The sequence below is a fragment of the Mauremys reevesii genome, linkage group 6 (assembly GCF_016161935.1).
Source record: "Mauremys reevesii isolate NIE-2019 linkage group 6, ASM1616193v1, whole genome shotgun sequence".
NCBI classification, from domain to species: Eukaryota; Metazoa; Chordata; order Testudines; family Geoemydidae; genus Mauremys; species Mauremys reevesii.
The window spans coordinates 39,065,662-39,090,215 of NC_052628.1; the positions used below are offsets into that span (position 1 = coordinate 39,065,662).

The 24,554-nt window shown below is 42.6% G+C and overlaps 1 pseudogene; it reads right to left on the bottom strand.

Moving 5' to 3' along the window:
* Positions 1–19,097: 19,097 nt before the first annotated feature.
* LOC120407991 lies at positions 19,098–24,276 on the bottom strand (annotated as a pseudogene).
* Between the last annotated feature and the right edge of the window lie 278 nt (positions 24,277–24,554).

Below are 24,554 nucleotides of genomic sequence, written 5' to 3' on the forward strand. Positions count from 1 at the left end.
ACTATTTTCTTCCATATTTTTAGAGAATACACAAACCAAAAGGTGATACATTAGGTTTGAGAAGTAGTGCAAATGATGTGATAGAAAAATATTGACAGATCTTCCTATGTTTGGAAGTTTGCAAAATGGCCCAATCTCTGTTCATGAGCTAGAATAGATTTGGCTGAATAAATCAAAGCCGTAAGACTGGATAATAGATTCCAAAGTAAGTAAATGGAATATTTAGCTACTATATCCATCACTGCCTTATATGCTAGGAGGAAAATTGCTTGATGTTTGCTCATCTCTGAGCGGAGACTGGGACACGTTTGTTGGAGAAACAGAAAAAATGCAGCTGTCTCATATGTCTAACGGATCTGCAAACTGCTTTAACATAAAGCACCCTAGCCTTAATGCTGTTGATCTGCTAAACCTCGGAGGACGAGCAGCATGGAAAGACATTGGGAATGACTGTACAGAGAGTCAGAACGGTTTCTTCAGCTCAGCTGTGTGAGACTGAAGTTTCTTCAACAACAAGAACAACCTCCTTCCAAAATTTTCTATCCTTTCACCTTCAAAAGACAAAAGCATCCGAAAGTAAAAAACACAGCAAACACTGTTTGTCATTACTATAAAGGACTCACATATAGGTCTGTGCCTAGGATAGATGGCTTATTACAACCTCTTGTGCATTCTACTATGTTGCATTTTTTGGAAAAAAATACTCAAGTAATTCCATTGCTACAAGAAGAGACTTCATTCACTGGAGGGACCAGAATATAGTAGCTCACTGTCATATAATTTAGGCTCAGTCATACCTCAGACAATATTTTTACAAAGTCACTTCACAAAACTATGTCTAGCCTACCCAAATGACAATATTATTTATGCCAAAGGTTCTTTTTAGGGATGGAAATATTCCAACTACTGTTTAATAGGCTATATGGGTAGGCTAAAAAAACAATTTGTAGCAGACACAGTTTATGTATATAGTACATAACTAAGGAGTACAGACTGATCATTGGAAACATGGCCTAAAACTGGCCCCAGCAAAAATAGCCACAAAAGCAATGAGCTTTTGAGTTTTCCTCTCCTATATTATTTTTGGAAGTCTTAAGCTTAACCAAAAATATGAATGCACAACTGAGAAACACTTTTGAACATAGTGGCTATCTGAATATTCAAAAAGATATTTCTGAAAAATAAATTTGTAACATATGCTTGTGAATATATAGGTTAACAAGATAGCAGATGCAAAGTCTTAGAATGGTAAAATACATGAAAAGCAAGAAGTGGGAGCTGAAATTAAAAATGATTATTTGCAGGAAGGTTTGATAAGTAGCATCTAATGGGTTGAATATACCAAGTGTAAATTTGCTAAGACAATGAATATAATGTAACTGGTATCACACTCAAATATCTAAGCCAGACATTAGAAAGTAATACAAAGCAGTCACATTTCCTTCCTCTCAAAAATGGTTTCTACAAACCAAAGCTTGGGCCATAAACTATTTAATTTCAGTCACTGAAATGACTTTCCAGGAAAATTAAACTTCCTCAGAGACATAGATATTATCCAAATGATCTAAAACTTGACGGTACTGTCAATTCATCATAATCATCAATTAAAAGTACAGTGAGAATGTACCAATAATAGATTTTTGTGGGATAAATTGTGTTTAGGAGAGGTCAGCATTGAGCTTTGTACTGTGTGTGTGTTAGTTATGAAAGACTAACTTAGCCAAGAGGCACAATCTTAAAAGAGGCGTTTGCATTGAACACATTTTTCATAGAGGTGTCTGATATAAATCTTACTGTCTAGAAGAAGAAGAAATGAAGTTTTAGTGCTACTTTTGCTGTTCTTATGGAGGATGCTGGGTTGGCTTTACTGCTCACAAGGAACTCACTGGTCCTCATTCAGAATCTCTTCACTCCATGCCAAAAACAAGAGGCCTAATTTCAGTCTTGAAGTGACAGATTCCAGTGTCCACACAGTAGCAAAGCATTGCCATATGTTTGAGAATGTTACAGTTCTCATGGGTATCCTCAGACATCCAAATGATTCTAAAGTGTGCAGATTTATTAGGATACTGTAAATAGGACTCAAATAAAAAGATGTATGAGGTGAAACCCCACAGGCTGAAAAAGCTGGGAAAAAAGTTCAATTGCATAAGCATTTTAGGCAAACAATTGCTGTGGCTTTTCTAGAACCAGTGTTTGGTATAGGAAAACTAAACATGGTTTAAAGATAAATAATGTATCCACTATACAGTTTTGTATAATAGCTCTTCAGTCAATATACAAAAGTGGGTTATTGTGTCACATGAAGTAGTTATTGGACATTATTAATATATTCTGCACCAAGCCCATAACCTCTGTTTGAGCTATAGCATATCTTTTAGAAATCCTTCTTATCATGCCACCACAGGCCATACTCTTTGTACTCAGAACTCAAAACACAGAAAAACTGCCATTTAGAAACAGCATAGATTCCTCAGGTAGTATTTTGCATTATATACTTACCAGTATAAGAAAAATTATTCAATTTCATAAACCCATAAAAGGGCAAATACTCTGAGTGAGATCCTGATCCCTGCTCTAGCCCTTTATACCAGATAAAAGGGCTGGGTGTGGCATAAAAGTTTCCTGAAAGCCCTGCTTCTGGCCAAGGAAGGATTCCCCAGCACAGCCCCTTAAAAAGACAGTATCAGTCTGTGTGCCAAGGGCCCTGGCATAAGGGACATGCTGAGGGCAAGACGGGGTGGGAAATCTGTACTGGGGATGCATCTGCAGCGTGCAGTGCTTTGAAGAGTCCAAGCAGCCCACCCTGTAGCTCATAGGACAGCCTTAAGAGGCTGCCATAAGGTAGATAGGACACCAAGTTACACTACAAGTGTCTGCAACCCCTGCAATAGTCTGGGATCAGCAGGGGGCTTAAAGCCAAATTAGCCCTTCCTGCCCTTGGGCTGCAAGTTCTCTGCTGTGCTTCTTAGAGGCACAGCGCAGAATCTCACCCCTTTATGTTTTATTAATCTGACCCATCAAATGCTGTGTGGCTCCAGTGATAATGTTAGTTTATCTCCTCTTTGTCTAGTTACATTTCATGCAGACCTTTACAGTGCACACTAAATGGGTTAATTTGTCATGTTAGAGCACAGGATTGGGTATCAGCAGAAGGAAGGCGCTAAAGCAATGTAAAGTAGTACTTCTTCACACATTGGGATACATTAAAAGTAGCCATGGTTTCAGTGACTTGGTCCCCTTACCTGCCAAATAGTTATCTACGCTGCATGATTATGTTTTTATTATTGAACTAAACTATATATCATCTTTTTCCCTACAGTTAAACTTAGGCTAAAAATTAAACCAAGCTTTTTTTGAAATTATGTGTTTATTGGGTTCACTTTTAACAGCATATTGGGGGGGGACTTGCATGAAATAAACCCTGTAGATACATAAAACTGACAAATGAAATTTCATTAAAAGATATACCAAAATCTGCTGCATCTTTGAAATATCCAAAAGGGCACGCTATCAAACAGCTCATCATGTTATCTCTCCAGTGCTGGAGACAAAGAAACCCCTTCACAACCAACATGGCATGAAGGAATCACAGAGCTAACACTTAATATAACAGGAAAAATAGCGGTCAACCAATATGGTATGCAAAACATATTTTCTCCACAGTAAAACAAAAATATCTACATAATTAGACTAAAAATGTTATTCTGGATTAACACAGACTACCTTCAAGGACACCATTTTTGGAGCAACGGGCCAGTTTCTGGCCCCTCTTCAGCTGCTCTGCACCACTCCAGTGGCACAAAACAGCTGGAAGGCTGGCTTGCATAAGGATAATCCCCAGGTGGAACTGAGCTTCCCCTCCCTAGGCCCTGTAGTGCTGGAAAAAGGAAATAGCTAATGGATCTAAGCAGTTGTAGCTTTCTTGGCATAGTTTAACATGATTAGCCTTAGGAAGAGGAATAATTGCTTGTCTAATTCTAAAATTTCAAAAGTGGTCTGTGTCTGAGTGTGCACACGTGCATGTGTGTTTACATGTGTGAAGGCTGGAGTTTGTGGGGCTTTGGGTTTTTCAGCCACAAAGGTTGCACTTAAAGTTTTTCATTTTGATTATTTTGCCACTTTGAAATTTATTCCCCATTTCAAGTATTGGGAGTACTGTTGGAACTGGTAATATTACGCAAAAGAATTTTCTAGTGCAACCACTGAAGAGGATACTAAAAATGTGAGGAAAACCAGGAAAAAATTCAGTGACATTTTTAAAGACTTTCTGTACAAAAATTATTAAATATTGTTCTTCAAAAGTTATAGAAAATCTGATTGTCCTCTAAAAGAGTTATTGTGCCAAATGTGGAGTTTGAATTCATTAAACACTGAAACAAAGGAATTTCAGCCCTGATTTATGAGTAAGTCTCAACTTAAACCTAATTCCAAAGTCACTACTAATACCTCCAAAATGTAAAAAAAAAAAGTTCCACTTAGTTTCACATAGCACACATATATGTGAGACAGAAAACCAGATGCAGGTGGATAGCTATAGTCAGACAATCTAACCGCAATAGAGCTTAAAAGATGGCTGCACAGACAGACTGGGTGATAGATTGTCTTCTTTTACAGACAAATACACTTTTTAGTCTCTTTTTTATGAGTGCTCCAAATATCAGCACATCGGCTGACCTTCATCTATGTCTAGACAGTACACAGCCAAATATAATTATGTTATGAATCCCCTTTACAGGAGAGAGCCATCTTCCCCATGTAAATTCACTGACTGTTCCCATCTTGACCCTTTCTATCCTTGTAGATTGCTTGGTTTATAACTGTTCTGGCTCTGGACATATCTGACATACTGGTGGTATGTACTTTTCTGAAATAATTTACATATGGCTCCATCAGTTAATATAATCAGAGAATAAACATGAAAAGAGAAGCATAAGGAAATAGTTGATCAAGCGGGTGTAATGCTTATGTACAGCAAGCGGGAAGCATTTAGCATTGTTCTAAAACTTTTTTTCTAGTTTTATAATCTATTGTCAGGTTATAAATGAAATCATTTGGGAGTCACTTAATCAAGGGGATGGGAAATGTAAAAGTGTTGCAAGCAATCTCATCTAGCTGCAGTTTGCTACACATAAATGTTACAAAAAAGCTCTGTGGCTACATTTATCCAAGACCTAGTGAAATGCCATGTGGATTTTGGTGAAGAAAAAAAATAAAGGGGATTAAAGCTGTTAGAGAAAGAAAAGCCTACGAGACTGAGCCCATCTCTTTACAAGTACAAGAATAAATCCCTCAGGAGAGGATGTTTAAGCTATTAAACTGCTTGTACACTTGATTCTCATGTTGATCAGATACTAAAGTAGTGGACGCACTGGCAGCTTTGAGATCTATATATGAAATAATAAATAAGAGCTAATAAATATGTACTGCTATTTATTATTAGAAATAATTTAGAATGAGAAAGACCTTGAGCCAAAAGTTATTAGGGAACATCTTTAGGACAAATAGAGACAATAACTAATTATATGTTGTGTGAACTAAAATTTAAAGAGGAGGAAGTGTACATCTGCAGCAACACAGAAGTGGCAGGAATTCATTTCCTTAAAATGGTCCCTGGAGGCTCCAGACTCTATTCCTGCCCTAATCAAACCTATTTCTCTATTGGGGAAGACATATGGATTTTAGGATGCCTGTCCACAGAAACTTCAAAACAGGATTACAGAAATCTGCAATAGGGCCTTGAAAGAACATCAAGCTCAGAAAGGGAGCTGGATATAGACAGATTGTGCTAAAGTCTTAAGAAAAGGCATGTGTTACTGAAATTGTAGAAATCAAATAATTTTGTTCTGGAATCTAATCTTAAAGAGGCAGATTACTATCTAGCATTTCATAAGGCCTTGCAGGTAACAACAAACAATATGACTTAGCTTTTTATAATACAACTGTTTTTATGGATAGCTCATCTTCATATGCTGAAGTGTTGCTTTATTTTTACTTGGCTTGTTTCTACATGAAATATTTTGTAGCACTTAAAAAAAATTAAACTTGAGCCTCATACAAATAAAATCTGTATGATATTTAAGCGCCAAAACAGACGCACTATGAACCAGTTAATGCCCAGGGTAGAGCCATGATGGCAGTGGTAGAGGTGGGATCACATAGCTTTGTCACTGCTTGTACTCCCCAGTCTCTCATGATCACTACAGCCAAGCTTCACTTGCAATAAAAAACACAAAACCCAGTAAAAGGAAACCAGAGTTCTCAGAAAAGATTTTAAATTACGTACAAGCCAACAACAGCTGGCTGATACTGAGATTAAGTCTGACAGGTATCAGCTTGTAAACTCTTTAGGGGCAGAGACTGTGTTTGTACAGCACCTAGCACAGTGGAGTCTTGGTCCAAGACCGGGGTTCACAGGCACTACAGTAATTCAAATACAAATAATATTTTAAGAAAGAGAAGCAGAAAGTAGCAGTCCTCTGGGACTGCTATAGGAAATTCACACTTGGAATGACTGAAATTGCCACTGACGAGGTTCTAGGATGGCTCCAACAGAATAGTTACCACCACATTTATTACGTGTTCAGGAGAAAGTTGTCCGTGTGCCACTTAGCAATAAATATACAGTAGTGAAATAATATAATCCTAGATAAGTGTGAAAGCTCTTAGTTTGAAAAAGGGAATAAAATTAAAGGGAGAAAGAAGCAGTTTGTTAAAAATCTAAAATGTCCAAGACAGACAATAAGGAGGTAAGAGAAAACAAATTGACTAGATGTATAATGTAAATAAAGGCAGTTGTAAAGTGGAAACAAAAAGAACAAAGTAAATATAATGCAAAAGATATTTCAACACATAAGAGCCGAAACAGACAAGGAAAGACACAGGAGATATACTGAAGGGTCAAAGTGGAAAGCTAGTGATAGACTGATAATATGCTGAGGGTCTGAATGATTTTTTCCACAAAAGTACACACAAAAGGAAAGGTGATACCGTCCTGGGGACGGAGGCGTGTTTTCCTAGGCTTGGGGCAGTAAGTTGTTGAAAGGCTTTATTCTCATCCTAGAGCAGATAAGAAGGCAATTAGAACTACTGAAAGTCAACAAAGCACCAGAGCCATCTGACTTGAATCTCCAAATTATGAAAAAGAGGAAGAAAGGGAAACAGGAAATCTTATAAGCAAAAATTTATGACAGCTTACTGAGAACAGGGTAGTATTACTAAAGGAATGGAGAGAGAACTAGCGCAGTTACCACATTTAATAAAGGAAAGAAGGAGCCAGGGAAGAATTTATTTAGCTTTAGGCAAAAATATAGAAAACTTTGATTATGGAGATTATAAATTTGTGCAAAATGTGTAACTAATAATGAGAGTCAGTGAAGATTTGAAAAGAAAAGAAAAAAAGAAACAAATGACGTCTGAGAAGTAAACTGCATTTGATTTCTATGAATGCCACAGATTCATAGAATATCAGGGTTGGAAGGGACCTCAGCAGGTCATCTAGTCCAACCCCCTGCTCGAAGCAGAACCAATCCCCAACTAATTATCTTGGGCCATGTCTACACTACAAAGGCAAGTCAACTTCGTGTAAGTTGACATCGAGCCTCCAATTTAAGCAAGTCGATCTTTTGTCTCCACACTATGCTCACTGTGTTGGTGGAGTGCAACCTCACTAATGGCTTGCATTGATGCATGGAGCATTGCACTGTGGGTGGCTATCCCACAGTTCACGTAGCCAAGTGAAGTTTTGGGTTGGTTTGCAATGCCTTATGGGACCAAAACATTGGCGTGGGTGGTTATGGGAACATGGCGTTAGCCTCCCACAATGCACTTACCTCCCTCCCTTCCTGTAATCAACGGCAAACAAACCAAGCCTTTACCCATGCAGACACCATAGCATGAAAAGCATGGACCCCACTCAACTGTACACAGTTGTTGTGAGAATTGAAAAACACCTTGCACCTTATCCTGCAGTATATACAAAGCCAATACAGGAGCCACCGCACGGAACAGGATGCCACACAAGCAGCCCTGCTGGAAGACAGAACAGAGCAATTCACAGTTGCTAGCGACAGTCATGCATCACCTTGACATGGTTGAGCACCATTTCTGGGCCCAGGAAACAAGCACTGACTGGTGGGACCACATTGTTATGTGGTTATGGGATGATGAGCAGTGACTGCAGAACTTTTAAACATGTAAGGCCACTTTCCAGGAACTGTGTGAAGAGCTTTCCTCAGCCCCGAAGTGCAGCAATACTAAAATGAGAACTGCTCTGACACTGGAGAAGTGAGTGGCGATAGCTCTGTGGAATCCTGCAATGCCAGACTTCTACCGGTCAGTGGGACATCAATTTGGAGTGGGTAAATCTACCGTGGGATCTATTGTGATCCAAGTTTTCAGGGCCATCAACAGACTTCTGCTAAGAAGAGTAGTGACTCTAGGCAACATGCAGACATAGTGGATGATTTTGCTGCAATGGGGTTCCCTAACTGGCACTGAGTGCAAGGGATATCGAATTCCCCCGTCCCATGGGACGTTTTGGGGAGGAGGATGTAGAACTGGGCAATAACGGCAGAAGGTTCAGCATAGGCTGCAGAGGGACTCTAGCATCCAGCTGCCTTTCTTGACCCTGAACCAGACGCCTGAACCTGTCTGATTGCTCCTTCATAATCAGCAGCATCTCTTCCTGTGTGGCACACCCTTGTTCCCTGCATGCTCTCCTGTTTTCCCTCTCCATGTCCAGGTTCTCAGACAGTGGAATCCACCATACTCTGAGCTCCATCTTGTCACTCTCAGAGGCGCATATTGACTCATTGAACATGTTCTCCCAAGCCTTCTTTATTTGCCTTCTCATCTGGGAAGGTCTCTGTTCCAGTGTGGAAAATGCACCGACGGAAAAGGTTTCAGCTGCAAGGAACGCAAAGCACAAGGGTAGCACTGACAGTGTATACATTGCTTCTGGTGCACAGTTAATATTGTTTATTAAAAAAATTCACCCCTCAATACACTGCAAGTCACAACGTAATCACAACTGCTGGCTATTGCAAGATTCAGTTTGCTGCTCCAGCCATGGTGAGTAAGGCCACAACGCATGGCTGTGAGGTCTTCTGCTGCTGCTTTTGTGAGGACATCTTTGGGATCACAGGTTGGAACTTGAGAAAAGCCTCCTTTCCCCTGATGATGCTTGAGGACACACACCAGTGTAAAGCCCCCCAAATAGTTTGTTTTTTACAAAAGCGGCACCAGGTTTGGTGGGGAGGGAGGGGAGAGACAAACAAGAACCTGCCGCCACACACCCCTTTCCGCCCCTCTGCCCCCATACTGCTTGCATTACACAGTGAGCCCTTCCAACCACAATCCTGGCATATTTGGGAAAGTGTGGTTGTATGATCCAGCTTTCACCAAACAGGGGGCAGATTACTTGTTGAATTGTTTGCAGTTTAAAGGCTAGCATTGAAAAACTTCCCCCATTTCCCCTAGGTGACCCTATGCGATATCACTCTGAGGGTTACAGAGGCAGCAAGGGAGCAGGTGCTGCAAGCGTCTGGGTACAGACCTGGTCCTTATGCTGCACCATTGTGTGCAGCAACGATGTCAGCAGAGTTAATACTGGAGTGGCGCGGGAAAGTGTCCTACCATGGTGGATGAAATAAGGCAGCCCTTCCCAGAATCCTTCTGCAAAGGATTGCAGAGTACCTCCGTGAAAGCTTTCTAGAGCTCTCCAGGGAGGATTCCTGGGCCATCCCCATGCACATAAACAGTCTTTTTCAGAGAGCACCCTCTACGTAGCTGGAGTGGCCACTGATATCCACTACACCTACTTTTTTGTTCAGATTAAACATAAAAAAATAATAGCATGTAACCCCTACAGTTTGATTGGAAATGTGTACTCACCAGAGGTGCCTCCCCTGACATCACGCTCTGCTGCCAACTGATCCTGTGAAAGGATGGGCTCCAGGGTTAAAATAGTTCTTGGCTGTTGGGGAGAATGGAGCCTCTGACTACCTGACTCCCATTCTCCTCCTCCTCGTTGTTGCCCGAGGTCACCGTGGCTACCTCCCAGGAGCCCCGGAGCATTTTGGGATAGTGGTGGAATCGCTGCCGAGAATCACATGCAGCTCGCATGTCTGAGGGGCAGAGCCAGAACGACTGTTCGCCTCCCTTGTCTTCTGGTATGCTTGCCGAAGTTCCTTTATTTTCATATGGCACTGCTGTGTGTCCCTGGTGTAGCCCTTCTCCCCCATGCACAACGCAATCTTGGCATAGATGTCAGCATTTCTTCTGCTGGATCAGAGCTGAGTCTGTGCAGGCATTTCTCCCCAGACAGCAATAAGATCCACCATCTCCTGTGTGCGCTGTGCTGGAGCACATTTGCGGCTTTGAGTGTCCACGACCAACTGTGCTGGCAAGCTCTCCACCCTGATCAAAACAGGAAATGAAAATTCAAAAGTTCCCAGGGCTTTAATTGGGGAGTGGCTGTTTCCTATGTACCTGGCTGACATGCAGTGGAGTTGAAAGTGTTCTCCAGAGCAGTCACAGCAGAGCATTGTGGGACACCTCCTGGAGGCCAATTCATTCGGATAACACAATGCAGTGTCTACACTGTCCCTATGTCGACCCATGGATGTCAAACCAAGTGCTACGCCTCTTGCGGAGGTGGAGTACAGAAGTCGACTTTACAGGCCATTGAGGTTGGCAGAAGGGTCTCAGTAGTATAAACACATACATTACATCAATTTAACATGGCTTATGTCGACCTACGTTTGCAGTGTAGACCAGGCCTTAGATATTTATTGATCACCACTCACCAGATTTCTCAGTGAATACTAAAATGGATTGGCAGTAGGGATCATTTATTTGGATTTAAAGCAAGAATGTAATACCCAGTAGGAGAGCTGCTCTCCTCAGAAAAGTGGGAAAATAAAATCTGAGTAAAATGAATTGACCTTCATTCCAGTTCTGTGTTCATTCAGAGTTGTTAGCGTAAGAGAACAGCTCTTTCTGATGAAGGAGTTAAGCAGAGGCAGCTGCTCTGATGCCTGAGACTGTTTAGTGCATGTGCTTATTCCAGTAGTGGGATCCAACTCTGCAGCAGCAGGAGTTAATTGAATAGCCTTGGCAGACACATCTGACCACTTAAGAGCAATTTCAGAAGTGCCCCTGAGGAATGAGCACATGTACATAATCCTTTAGGGATTACAGAGCAGCAGCAGAATTTGAATGAGCAGTGTATGAGCCGCAAATCAACACTGAAGGGCACTTTCGAAAGTGGCTTTAATAAATGAGCACTTGCACATCTAAACCAAGTGGTAATGCCCCACTGCAGCCACCACCGTCTGGATTTATTTGTATGGTCAAAAAGTTATGGGATGGTATTAAAATAGAGTTTAGTTTATGGGCAGGAAACAGGTGTCAGTAAATGGAAACTATTAATAAGTAGAAAGATTACACAATGATCAGTCATCTCCACACACTTGGTCAAATTCATCCCTGCAGTAACACTACTATTTACTGCAGTTAAGTTACACTGGGGATCCATTTGTCCCCCATTTAAAAATTGCTAAATGGAATCCATTTCCAAAGCAGCAAAATCTGCATGGGTCTTTATGGGCCAAAAGCGTCTCAACCCACCCTCTTATTTGTGCACCTAAATTCTTGGGGGTCACAGTTACAGGCATACAGTTTTTAAATACCCCAAAACTTGGATTTTCTTGACATAACTTGAATTGGCACACAAAGCTTAGAAAGTCAGCAAGCCAACTGCTTTAAAAACCTTCTCCCACATCACTTCACATTACACATGTTGAACTAAGTGTTATACAATCAATACACTTAGGATATTTTTCCAGAACAAAAGTATAAACATTTCCAGTACAGCGCAGCTTATAAATTTGCTTGCCATGTGGTATTGTCTGTTTCCATAATTATGGTTATAAGAAAGCATTTATTTTTTAAAAGGAAAATAAATTGATAGGTTCCCAGGTCCTTCACCCCCTCCTGTCTGCAAGCTCATGCACCCCTTGGTACATAGAGTTTGTCACATAGTTTATCTTTCCTAATAGAGGGAGGGAGTTTTTGTGGAAAGCCCTTGTTAAAATACTGGCAGCACTTCACTGGTTTGAAGCAACTTAAAAAAGAAATGTTACTACACCTAGTCCTAATGAGTTCTGACTCGTTAATAAACTAAACTCCCACTATACCATTCATCATGCCCAGCCCTTCTAGTTGCTAACAATTCTAACATTGGAAGACTAAAAGGTTTATAGTAGTATTCATAATCCTGAAAGTAAAGTAAGAAATTGTTGCAAGAGAAGAGCTGGATTCAATTAAGAAAATGTCAGTTTTCTACACTGCAGAAGCTCACCAAGGCTCTATACGCACCAAAGAACTGAAAGCCAGCAACAACAACACTGGAACCAGACAGTAAAACAAAAACAAAGAATAGTTACATATAAAAAAAACAAGGAGATCACACACTGAGGAGGTGAGTAACATGAACTCAGATGGACTTCTTTAGAGAAAATAGCACTTAGAATATGGGATGAAAGACAAAGTCAGCAATAGAAAACCCTAGCGCACATCAAATCAAGACAGAAGCGGGACATTTCGGAAAAGGCAGGTTGGTTGGGAAGACATAAATAGTTAATTCTAGAAAATGAAGATTGAGAGATGACCAGCTATGGAATCTAGATGGACTGGCATTTTCTCAGGTTGTAGGGATCAGTCTTTCTGACTCCAGCCTGGAAAAATAATGTCATGATATTTAATATTCATACACTCATAGATATAATTATTTTAAGTGCAAAGTTTAACTTCAATAATACAGAAGTTAATCTTTGCACTTAGAATAATTATACTAAAAAAATTAAAAAAAAAAATCAGTTCATGTGTCTGTGCCAGAAAAATATAATGTCCATTAGTCATATGTTTTCTTACATTTTAACAGCAAAAGCTCAAAAGGCCTAGCTCTCAGCATTTTATGCAGGCAAATCTCCCATTGCCTTCAAAGGCATGATTTGGACAAATAAATTAATGTAGCTGGCACTAGGACTTGTCATACAGCAGCACTCACAGATGCATGTCTGCTAATTATGCATAATAAGATCAACACTACAAAGGCTATAAAGTTTTTGAAACAACAGCATGGAAAATCTAGGGAGTTACTGAATCTTAAGAGTTAATTCAGCTTTTGAATTTTAAAATACAATACACTGGTATCCTCCTCTTAATAGATAAATAATTCTCCATTCATTTCCTGCACCCTTTTACTGCTCACATTTTACCAGGTCATAACATATCATCTGGGATGGCCTCGAGGGCCTTTGGACAATCAAATGCACGGAGCACAAAGGTTGAAAAAGCAATCACAGGTGCAAACTCTGCTATCTCTGATACCATATGGGGTACTGTAATCATTCTCTTGCTCCAGGGTTCAAAAGCTACAACACTCTGACCCTGCACATTATAAATCATGCAAAGTTTCCGGAAGTATTCTGCCTTCCCTCCCACTGCCTTCTGCTCTGAAATGAACTGTTTTGTGTAAAGGTACAGGTTGAAAATTTCAAATTTCAAAGTTCAGGTCCATCTAGCTTTCAGAGCACATTTTGAGTATCATCATCAATTAATCCACAAAAACCACAAGGAGTCCGGTGGCACCTTAAAGACTAACAGATTTATTTGGGCATAAGATTTTTGGGCAAAAAACCCACTTCTTCAGATGCATGTGGTGAAAATTACAGATGCAGGCATTATATATGGACACATGAAGAGAAGGGAGTTACTTCACAAGTGGAGAACCAGTGTTGACAGGGCCAATTCAATCAGGGTGGATGTAGTCTACTCCCAATAATTGATGAGAAGGTGTCAATTCCAGGAGAGGCAAAGCTGCTTTTGTAGTGAGCCAGCCACTCCCAGTCCCTATTCAAGCCCAAATTAATGGTGTTAAATCTGCAAATGAATTTTAGTTCTGCAATTTCTCTTTGAAGAAGAGAGTCTGTCCTATCTCGGGGACTCTTTCTGCCTTATCACCCCCACAAACATGATACAATTCTGCGATGATCTGGAAACCGACTTTCATAGTCTCCGACTCAAGGAATATTTTCAACACACCACTGACCCACAGGAACTCTCCTACCAGCACTACAAGAAGAAGAATTCTGCATGGACGACCCCTGATGGTCAAAATGACAAACTGGACTTCTACATAGAGTGCTTCCGCAGACATGTACAGGCTGAAATTGTGAACAGCATCACTTGCCCCATAACCTCAGCCATATAGAACGCAATGCCATCCACAGCCTCAGAAACAACTCTGACATTATAATCAAAGGGGCTGACAAACGAGGTGCTGTAGTCATAATGAACAGGTTGGATTATGAACAGGAGGCTGCCAGGCAACTCTCCAACACCACATTCTACAGGCCACTATCCTCTGAGCCCACTGAGGAGTACCAAAAGAAGCTACACCATCTGCTCAAGAAACTCCCTTGCTATGGGAACAAATTTACATGGACACACCGTCAGAGCCCCAACCAGGGGTATTCTATTCTATCTGCTACCCAAGATCCATAAACCTGGAAACCCTGGAAGCCCCATCATCTCAGGCATCAGCACTCTTACAGCAGGATTATCTGGCTATTTGGACACTCTCCTCCGATGCTATGCTACCAGCACTTCTAGCTATCTTCAAGACACCACTGACTTTGTGAGGAAACTACAATGCATTGGTGATCTTCCTGAAAACACCATCCTGGCCACCATGGATGTAGAAGCTCTTTACACCAGTATTCCACATTAGGATGGACTACAAGCTGTCAAGAACAGTATCCCTGATGAGGCCACGGCACACCTGGTGGCTGAGCTTTGTGACTTTGTCCTCACCCACAACCATTTCCGATCTGGGGACAACCTTCAAGTCAGTGGCCCCACAGTATGCCAACATTTTTATGGCTGACTTAGAACAACACTTCCTCAGCTCTCATCTGCTAGTGCCCCTCCTCTACTTACGCTACATTGATGACATCTTCATCATATGGACCCACAGGCAGGAGGCCCTTGAAGAATTCCGCCTGGATTTCAACAATCTCCATCCCACCATCAACCTCAGTCTGGACCAGTCCACACAAGAGATCCACTTCTTGGACACTACAATGCAAATAGTGATGGTCACATAAACACCACCCTATACCAGAAACCTACTGACCACTATACTTACCTACATGCCTCCAGCTTCCATCCAGTACACATCACACGATCCATTGTCTACAGCCAAGCCCTAAGATACAACCAAATTTGCTCCAGTCCAATCAGACAGAGACAAACACCTAGAAGATCTTTATCAAGCATTCTTAAAACTACAATATGCACCTGGGGAAGTGAGGAAACAGGTGACTTCTGGGTACCCGTCTCGCTCCGTCAATCTACTACAGGACAGGCCTAACAAGGAAAACAGAAAACCACTGGCCATCACATACAGCCCCCAGCTAAAACCTCTCCAGCACATCAAACATCTACAATCTATCCTGGAAAATGATCCCTCACTCTCACAGACCTTGGGAGGCAGGCCAGTCCTCGCTTACAGACAACCCCCAACCTGAAGCAAATATTCACCAGCAACTACACACCACACCACAGAAACACTAACCCAGGAACCAATCCCTGTAACAAACCTCATTGCCTATTTTGTCCCCATATCTGCTCTAGCGACACCAATCACATCAACCACATCATCATTCACCTGCACATCTACTAATGTTATATATGTGCCAGCAATGCCCCTCTGCCATGTACATTGGCCAAACCGGACAGTCACTACATAAAAGACTAAATGAACACAAATCGGACATCAGGAATGGTAAAATACAAAAGTCAGTAGGAGAACACTTCAATCTTCCTGGACATTCTATAACAGATTTTAAAAGTAACCACAAAAAAAACTTTAGAAAAAGACTTCAAAGAGAAACTGCAGAACTAAAATTCATTTGCAAATTTAACACCATTAGAGCTTGAATAGGGACCGGGAGTGGCTGGTTCACTACAAAAGCAGCTTTGCCTCTCCTGGAATTGAGACCTCCTCATCAATTATTGGGAGTGGACTACATCCACCCTGATCGAATTGGCTCTGTCAACACTGGTTCTCCACTTGTGAAGTAACTCCCTTCTCTTCATGTCAGTATATTTATGCCTGTATCTGTAATTTTCACTCCATGCATCTGAAGAAGTGGGTTTTTTACCCACGAAAGCTTATGCCCAAATAAATCTGTTAGTCTTTAAGGTGCCACCGGACTCGTTGTTTTTGTGGCTAACACGGCTACCCCCGATACATAAGTTATACTGACTTAAGTGGTAGTGTAGACATAGCCCAAGTGTCATTTAAAAATTAGTGTATTTCAAAACACTCTCAGGGTGGTTTGCCTTAAAGCATTGTTCCGTTGCCAAATCCTCTCAGTTCTGTGCAGGGACAGGGAAGGCTTTGAAATAGAGACATGGCTCCACAGTACAGGAATGTTAGCACACCTCTGAATATTAACCCCTTCTCAACCTCCACTCACTGTATCCATAAGGTCATTACATCTGAATACCAGAAAGGTTTAAACATCAGCTTCTTGAGTGTGCAGGTGTCACTCAGTCTTATTAGTCAAGATAAAACCAACAAAATTGGGTAATATCTCTACACTTCTCATTTTAAGAGTGCTTTCCAGACAGAGGACTCCAATTCCACAGTGTTGTTGAAAAGTGGAATTTAAAATTAGTTTTTTATGTTTTGTCTAAATCTCATTTTACAAGTTTAGCAGATATTGCTTCATATTTCTAGCTCTCATTTATTATTCTTTTTTAATTGCAGCCACAGCCACCAAAAGAGTGCCAGACTCATGAGCACTGTGTATTAAAGGTGAACTGCAAAGGATTTTTGAAAAGTTAGGTTTATTCTGTTTTTCGCATACTTAGTGTGTAATTAGAAATCTCAGGAATGTTAACTCTGCTCTCTCTGGTTTTGCTGAAGACTTTTTGGCAATCTCAGTGATTTCCATCTCACTTAAAAGTATTGGGGTGTTAAATCTTCGATGTCTTATGCAAGGCCTCTGAGATAATATATTTACAGTTTAGGAATATTTTCGTCATTGCTCAGAGAAATTATTCAGTAGTTGGGCAACTCTGGCATATGGCATCAAACTGGCCACTATGTATCAGATGTTTGAGAGCATCAGACTTGTTCATATCTATCCTAGGAAAATCATAGGAGTTTTGTTTCTTTTAGAAAGTTGTGGAGAATATGGAAGGAGGCGGCACACGTCAGGACCCTAATGGGGCTCTGGGTGATCACTACTTCCCACCACACAACACAGATGTAATGAGGTTGAGTAGTGTCTGCAAAAGAGAAACTAAAACGACTAATTATTCCTCAAGGAAGGCTTTTAATGATTTACGACTATAAAAAAGCAACACAGACAAAATAGGAAAAAACAGAATTAAAGACCAGCACTGAGTGAGGATTAATATAAATGACAAGTTATACTGAAGACAAGCACAAGTACATGTAATATTATGCATTAAGTATTTACTACTATAAGTACATATAGTAAAAGCAATTTATATTGAAGACAGTCACAAACACACACAATGCTGACATTACTTATTACCTACCAACTTCACATGTACTGTAACCATCCCCAATAAACACAAATTCATTTGCAATACTGATACATCTATTAACTATACTCTACTAATTTTAACTATCTATAAACTTATTTAACAACATATAAACCTCTTCTGACTATTATTAAACACAGGATGGCAATTATACTGACGACAGGCACAGCAACATGCAAAGCTATTATTGTTTACAAACTACTAACTTCACCAGCGCTCTGCCCATTCCCAGCAAGGCACAAGAAGATATACAGTTATTAACTATTTATTACTGCTATTTCTAAACAACTTATTACTATTTCTAAACAATTTTTGGTACAATTAAGCTATTCTATTAATACAGACTTAAGATTAACCAGCTCGAGCACAACCAGACTTCTTTACTCCGAAACCTTACCCTGCATTTTCCCCAAGAATACCTTACCTTCAGTCGACTGCTTTCCGCACTGGCCAGGTACAGATAGTCGGTGAAGTGCAAGTCTCTTTGGTTCAGGGGGTATATGTGAGCCTGACAAAGAGTGATCTTTTAGGTCAACACACACACCTGCATCTTTGCACCTTTTTTATACAGTATTTGTTGGCCATGTTTCAAAACAGGTCAACCAATTAAGGTGGCCAAATGTTCTAGTATGGTATTTGCAGTTGTCTTGATTTTATGAACTGTGCACCTGTGATCAGCTCATCTTTCCTGTTATCCTAATTGTGGTCAATTTGCTAGACTCAAAAATGCTTGATAAAAAAGTATCTGGTTGTAGTGCACAGTAACCACAAGTCTGCATCTCCTTTTACAAAACTTCCTTTTTAGTCTGTAAAGCATCCTAGCTAGATTTTGCTTAAGCTTGCAGGATTTTACTGTGCTCGCTTTTTACAACTTCCGGAAGGTTGAGGTCTGACACTGCTTGACAAGACTTATGCACATTAATCACAAAAGTGAAACCAAACAATGCAACCAAATAAACCTCTTTGCATTAAAAATAAAAAATAAAAAAAGACAATTAATTGATTCTTTCATTTGAAAAAGCAAAAGCATTTTTTCTGCTGTTTTATATAAAGAAAAAACTATGCAAAATTATTTAGCCCTATCTCACACAGGCAAGATTGAGCACATATGAACAATAGTGTGTAAACATATTGTATAGGCTGTACGTTAGTTTGGTTTTCCAATGTAACAGTTCAAGTGTTGGCCCATCAATAAATTTGTTGAAAAGTCAAGAGACTGAGGCCCAGATCCTCAAAGGTATTTAGACACCTCAAATCTATGGTGGTTAGTTGCCTAAATACCTTTGACTCAAGTGCATGGACTTGAATAGATAGCAATTGAAATCTGCAGGTACATTTAAAAAACTGTTTTAAATGATCTGTTTAGTTCTTGTCCAAAGCATGCTATTAGCAGAATACTTTTACTATGTTTATTATAGATCTTACAAAACTCCAGGTAATGTCTCCTCATCTTTGTAGGGTTTAGGCTCTGTTCAACGCTGGTGTGTCTCATTCTGTCATGCCTCTGAGCTTTGATGATCCGTGGAGCTGAGACACACCGTTTCGCTCCAGGTGTAATCTGTGACCTGCTTGCCACCTGGGATGGCTCACAGCTTGCTCAGCTTCTGCAGGAGCGTGGCCCGGAGCAACTTATTGCTGACGTTGTCGGTGATGGACTCCAGGAAGTGCTTCTCGTTGGCTTTCCTGAGTGCGCTGCTCAGGGACTTGTCAGAGGCACTGAGCGTTTCATACTGTGAGAGGATCTCCAAGGCCAGGACCAGGAGCGGCTCACCGGAGTGGCCATCTGGCAGGATGGCCGCCACGTGCAGCACATGGCAGAACACCTGGATGTAGATGAAGGACAAGGGGTTCTTGTCGTCAGCAGAGTGCCAGTGAGAGAGGGAATCCCTCTTGACCGAGCCCAGCAGGTCAGTGAGGCTGTTGCTGTAGAGTCTCACCACGTGCTGCCAGGCTTCTGCCGGCAGCCAGCTGGAGCAGCTGGAGCTGCAGAGCAGCTGGAATCCTCTCAAGAAGAGCACGGAGAACTGGAGATAATGGGCAAAAGGCTTGAAGTTGAGCAGTGGCATGTACTGCATGTACTCCAGAGTATAAGGTACGTGAAGGACCTGCCTCTGCAGCCTCATGCTTTCAATCACCTGCATGAGTCTCTTCCATTCGCTGTGGCTGCACCACGGAAGGACCTGTATCAGGACCACCAGGAAACCTTTGCTGAACAAGTTGACTTCTTCTGGGTTGTCCACATCAATGGTGAGGAGAGAGAGCATTTGCTCCCTCAGCGCCGTGGATATGCAGCAGCACTCCATCCAGGCCAGGAGCCCGCTGCCTGCCCCATATACCAGGACGGGGTGGGATGTCCACTCGTCCTCTGAGAGCTTGCAAATTTGAAGCAGGGTAGCCGGGACTTCGTTCTTAAAGTGAGCCCCGAAAAGCTTCTTCAGCCGGAGACCAACAGTCCAGCCCAGCAGCTCAACCTTCCGGTGCAGCCACGCGAGCGACTGGATCCACACTTCTGGGGAGGGGGCAGCTTTCTGGGGGGGAGGGATAGCTCAGTGGTTTGAGCATTGGCCTGCTAAACCCAGGGTTGTGAGTTCAATCCTTGAGGAGGCCACTTAGGGATCTGGGGCAAAAATTGGTCCTGCTAGTGAAGGCAGGGGGCTGGACTCAATGACCTTTCAAGGTCCCTTCCAGTTCTAGGAGATTGGTGGTGGCAATCAGGTCTTTGGTCTCCAGCAAAGGGCAGTGCTGGTCCCTGAACCGGTGCCAGTACTTTGTGTAGCCATCCAGGAGCTTGCAGAGGCCTGGAAGGGGTAGCAGGACTTAAGCCAGTGTTCCTCTGAATCAGGCTGGACCTCCAGAACCTTACTGAGGATCTGCAAGCTCAGCTCAATGTGAGCAAAGTCTGATTTCAAATGAGGAAGGACAAAGGCTTTGGTCTCCCCTTGCAGGGGAGAGGAGCAGATGACCTGAACTCAGCTGCATGAGAAAGGCCAAGAACTTTAAAAACTGCTCCTTTTCCTTAGCAGAGGAGAGTCTCCCCCAAATACTTTTACTATGTGATAGAAAGGCATTCTTGCCTCCTTCAAACTCTTTCAGTTTACTGTGCACTGAGTGTAATCAGGAATTCAAGAATGTAGCTCGTGTGGCCTACTTTGATGGACAGACCCCTGAGGTCTACAATTCCATAAGTGATTAATGCACAGGAAACAGATGCCAGCTTCTCCTCCATTGGCTGCAGTAAATGTCATCACTGCTATTAAAGAAACAGCATCAGTTACTGAACAGAAGACTAAATGAGCACCCCTGTGGCCTGCATGACTCAAGCTTCCAGTAGCAATATATTTCACCATGATATACAGTATTTCACATTCACACAAATCCTCACAATACCATTGACAATGATAGAAAAAGCTCTGCACACTAAAAAGAGATGTGTTAATAGTTTGCAAAAACATCATCCCATCCCTTAAACAAGACTAAAGAACATAAGATTATACATAAGTTAAGTGAGGAAGACCATGTAAAAGTAGCTATTAAATACTTGGAAAAGCATACTGGTGTATCATTTTGAAATCAGCCATTCGAGTTGGATATTTAGGGAACTAGCAAATGAATTTACAGTCAGATCCTCAGCTCATGTAACTTAGCATCCTTCCTCCAAAATGAATAGCATGACACCAATATATCCTGTATCCAATGCTTTGCTAGAATCCCAATCTGTTTCATCCTCTGCTTTCCCTTCAGATGCATATTTTGTAATTCTATTTAAAAAAACAAAAACAAAGCAGTACAATTTGCATGAAAAGATCTACTCTTTATAAATCCATTTTATTTTTGTTCATGGGTCAGGCAAGGCTTTGTAATCTAATCATCCAGGAAGTCAAAAGACCAGAATTCTATTCTTAACTCTGCTGCTGACCTGGACATGTCACTTCACTTCTCTGTTTGTTTCCCTACCCACTCTTAGCCTACCTTCCCTCAGACTCTTAGTCTGTTTTGTCTATTTAGACAGTAAGTTCTTCAGGGAAAGGACTGTCTGTTAGAATGCATTCGTACAGTGCCTAGCACAACAAGGCCCTCTCTCAGTTTAGGCCTAGGTGATATCATAACAACAACAACAAACCTGTAAGCGGTTATTCTTTGTGAAAAGTCATGGAAGTCTGGGGAATTCCAGAAGAGTAAAGAAGTACTAATAAACAAACTAAGAAACAATAGGCCTGCCATATTTCATCCTTTACATCTTACTTCAATCTAAAATAAATATTTCCAGAATTATCCTTACCTACTAGTCAAATGTCATGGTGATGAGCATAAGCTCCGACTTCTGCTCACACCGGGTGCTCAACCCCCATTTGTCCCCTGGCCCTGCTCCGACTCCACCCCTGCCCTGCCCCCATTCCAGCCCCTTCCCCAAAGTCCCCGCCCCAACTCCACCCCCTCCCTGCCCCTATTCCAACTCCTTCCCCAAATCCCTGCCCCAGCCCCTCCTCCTCCCCTGAGGATGCCACGTTCCTGCTCCTCCCCCCTCCCTCCCAGAGCTTGCTACGCTGCCAAACAGCTGTTTGGCAGCGGCAAGCGCTGGGAGGTAGGTGAAGGTCAGGGACACGGCACACTCAAGGGAGGAGATGGAGGCGGAGTGGAGGTGAGGTGGGATGGAGGGAGCAGGGGAGCCCAGCTGCCAGTGGGTGCAGAGCACCCACTAATTTTTCCCCATGGGTGCTTCATCCCCAGAGCACCCACAGAGTTGGTGCCTATGGTGATGGGCATTAAAGATGGGTGCATCATCATCTGCCCACCTGCAATGTGGTTTTATAAAGAACAGGTCTTTTCATGTAAATTGGACTGCTTTTTTGTATTTTTCAGATTTTTTAATATAATTACAAAAATTTGTTGCTGAAGGGAAAGGAGTAGATGAAATAGATTGGAATTCTAGTAAAGCATTGGATACAGTGTCTTGTGAAAGCTTTATCTCAAAATTATTTCCAACTGGCTTGGATAGGAACACTGTCACATGAACTGAAAAACAGCTGAAGGACTACAAACAAAGGATTGGGATCAATGCCAGACTATTAAGTTTGGTGCCTCATGGTTTACACAGGGATCTGTGGTAGGTCCATCTTATTTAGTATCTTCATTAAAGACCTATAAAGGCATAAGCAGAACACTGGTGAAATCTGAAAGTGATGCCAATACTAGTGAAGACAGAAAAATAAAGGTTCACAGAGAGAAAAAAATATGGGCAGAAAATAACAAAATGAGCTTCAGTTTGGACAATTGGAAGCTAATACATCTGGTGAAAAATAACCCAAAGCATTAAATAGTCAGTGGGAGGAAGAAAGAAGGCAAACTATTAATGTTGAAATAAAGTTAGCGGGTATAGAGTAAAGCAAATTAGAAATGAGTTTGCAATATGACACTGATATAAAAATTCAATATAGTGTTGGGCTGTGATGACTAGAAATAGCACAATGAGGACTAGGAAGTATGCCTCTGTGTAACCGGGTCCTTTCCTGGCCTGCCCCCCTGGTGCTCTGGGCTCCTTTAATAAAGCTCCATCAGGCCTCTCCTTTGCAGCACCTGTGGTTTATTCACAGAATAGTTCCCACCACCAGCAATACTATATACAAACTTTACAGGCTTTTCTCCTCTTTACAGGGTTTCTCCCTTCTGTCTGGATACTAACCCTTCCCTGGCCATTCCCCCCCTGCACTGGCTGCCAGCCAGGCTTTATAGCTCCTTCCTGAGCAGGCCCACAGGTGCAGCCAGTTTCTGGGGCCAGGCACCAGCCTTCTCCCCAGCCCCAATCCATTTCCTCTGATTGAGGCAGGCTGAGCAGGGGCTGGTTAGGTGCTTCTGCAGCAGCACCCTGCTACATACCTCCCCCCTTAAGCTGGTGCCAGGCCTGGCCTCCCTCGGCCTCACCTTCCACGGCCCGGGACCTTATCTGGCTGTTGCACCCCCTGCCCAGTCAGGGGGTTCCCTGTACCAACCCCTTGGGTTGTTTGTACTCCCCAGCCACAAAAGGCACATTCGGTCGGGGGTGAGGCACCCCACCGGTCCACGCTGACCCAGAGGTCCTCACACCAGTCGCATGGCTGGGAGCCTCTGGCGCGGCCAGCCCCTTTCTTTTCCAGCGGGGTTGCTAGCTCAGAGCCTACTGCCCCAAGTTGGCCCCCTGCCTCTGGTTCAGGTTCTCTGCCCCTGTAGTGTTGGGCCTCTCCCTGCTGGGCGCCTTCTATCCCCAACGAGGGCTTCCTCCCCCAGGTGGTCTTACCCGCAGAGCACCCTGGGCTCCTCAGACATACCCTCTTGTTTATCCTCCCGGCTTGGTTGTCTAGGCTGTTCTAGGTTTACCCCGGGAGGTTGTGGGGCCTTTTCTTGCTCCCGAGTCACCTCCACCGGGGCCTTGCTCTCCCTTTCCAGGGTCCCTTTTCTCCTCCTGTTTCTTGGTTGCTTCCCCCCGGCCGCCTTTCCCTTCAGGGGAAAGCGCCAGTCCTGTCCTAGGACCACGGGGTACGCTAACCTTTCAATTACCCCCACCCGTTTCCAGGCAAACTGCCCATCTACCTCTAGGGGCACCTGGGCCACGGGACAACATTTCCTATCCCCATGGATGCAGTCAACCCACATCCGTCCCCCAGGGATAAGCCAGTGCGGCTTCACCACGCGCCGCTGTACAAAGGAGCGGGCGGAGGCTGTGTCCACCAGACCCCTCTGGGTCCTTTTTCCTACCTGCACCGGGATGGTGGCCAACCCATGCCTCTTTTCCCCTGCCCCAGTACTAGTCCACCCGCAAAAGTCTGCTGCTCCGCACTCCATCACCAGGCAGTCCCGACTTGTGTCCTGGCTGACCACATCGCCAGCATACGAACTGCCCCAGGCGGCTAGGGGTCCCCTTGGGCTCCTCC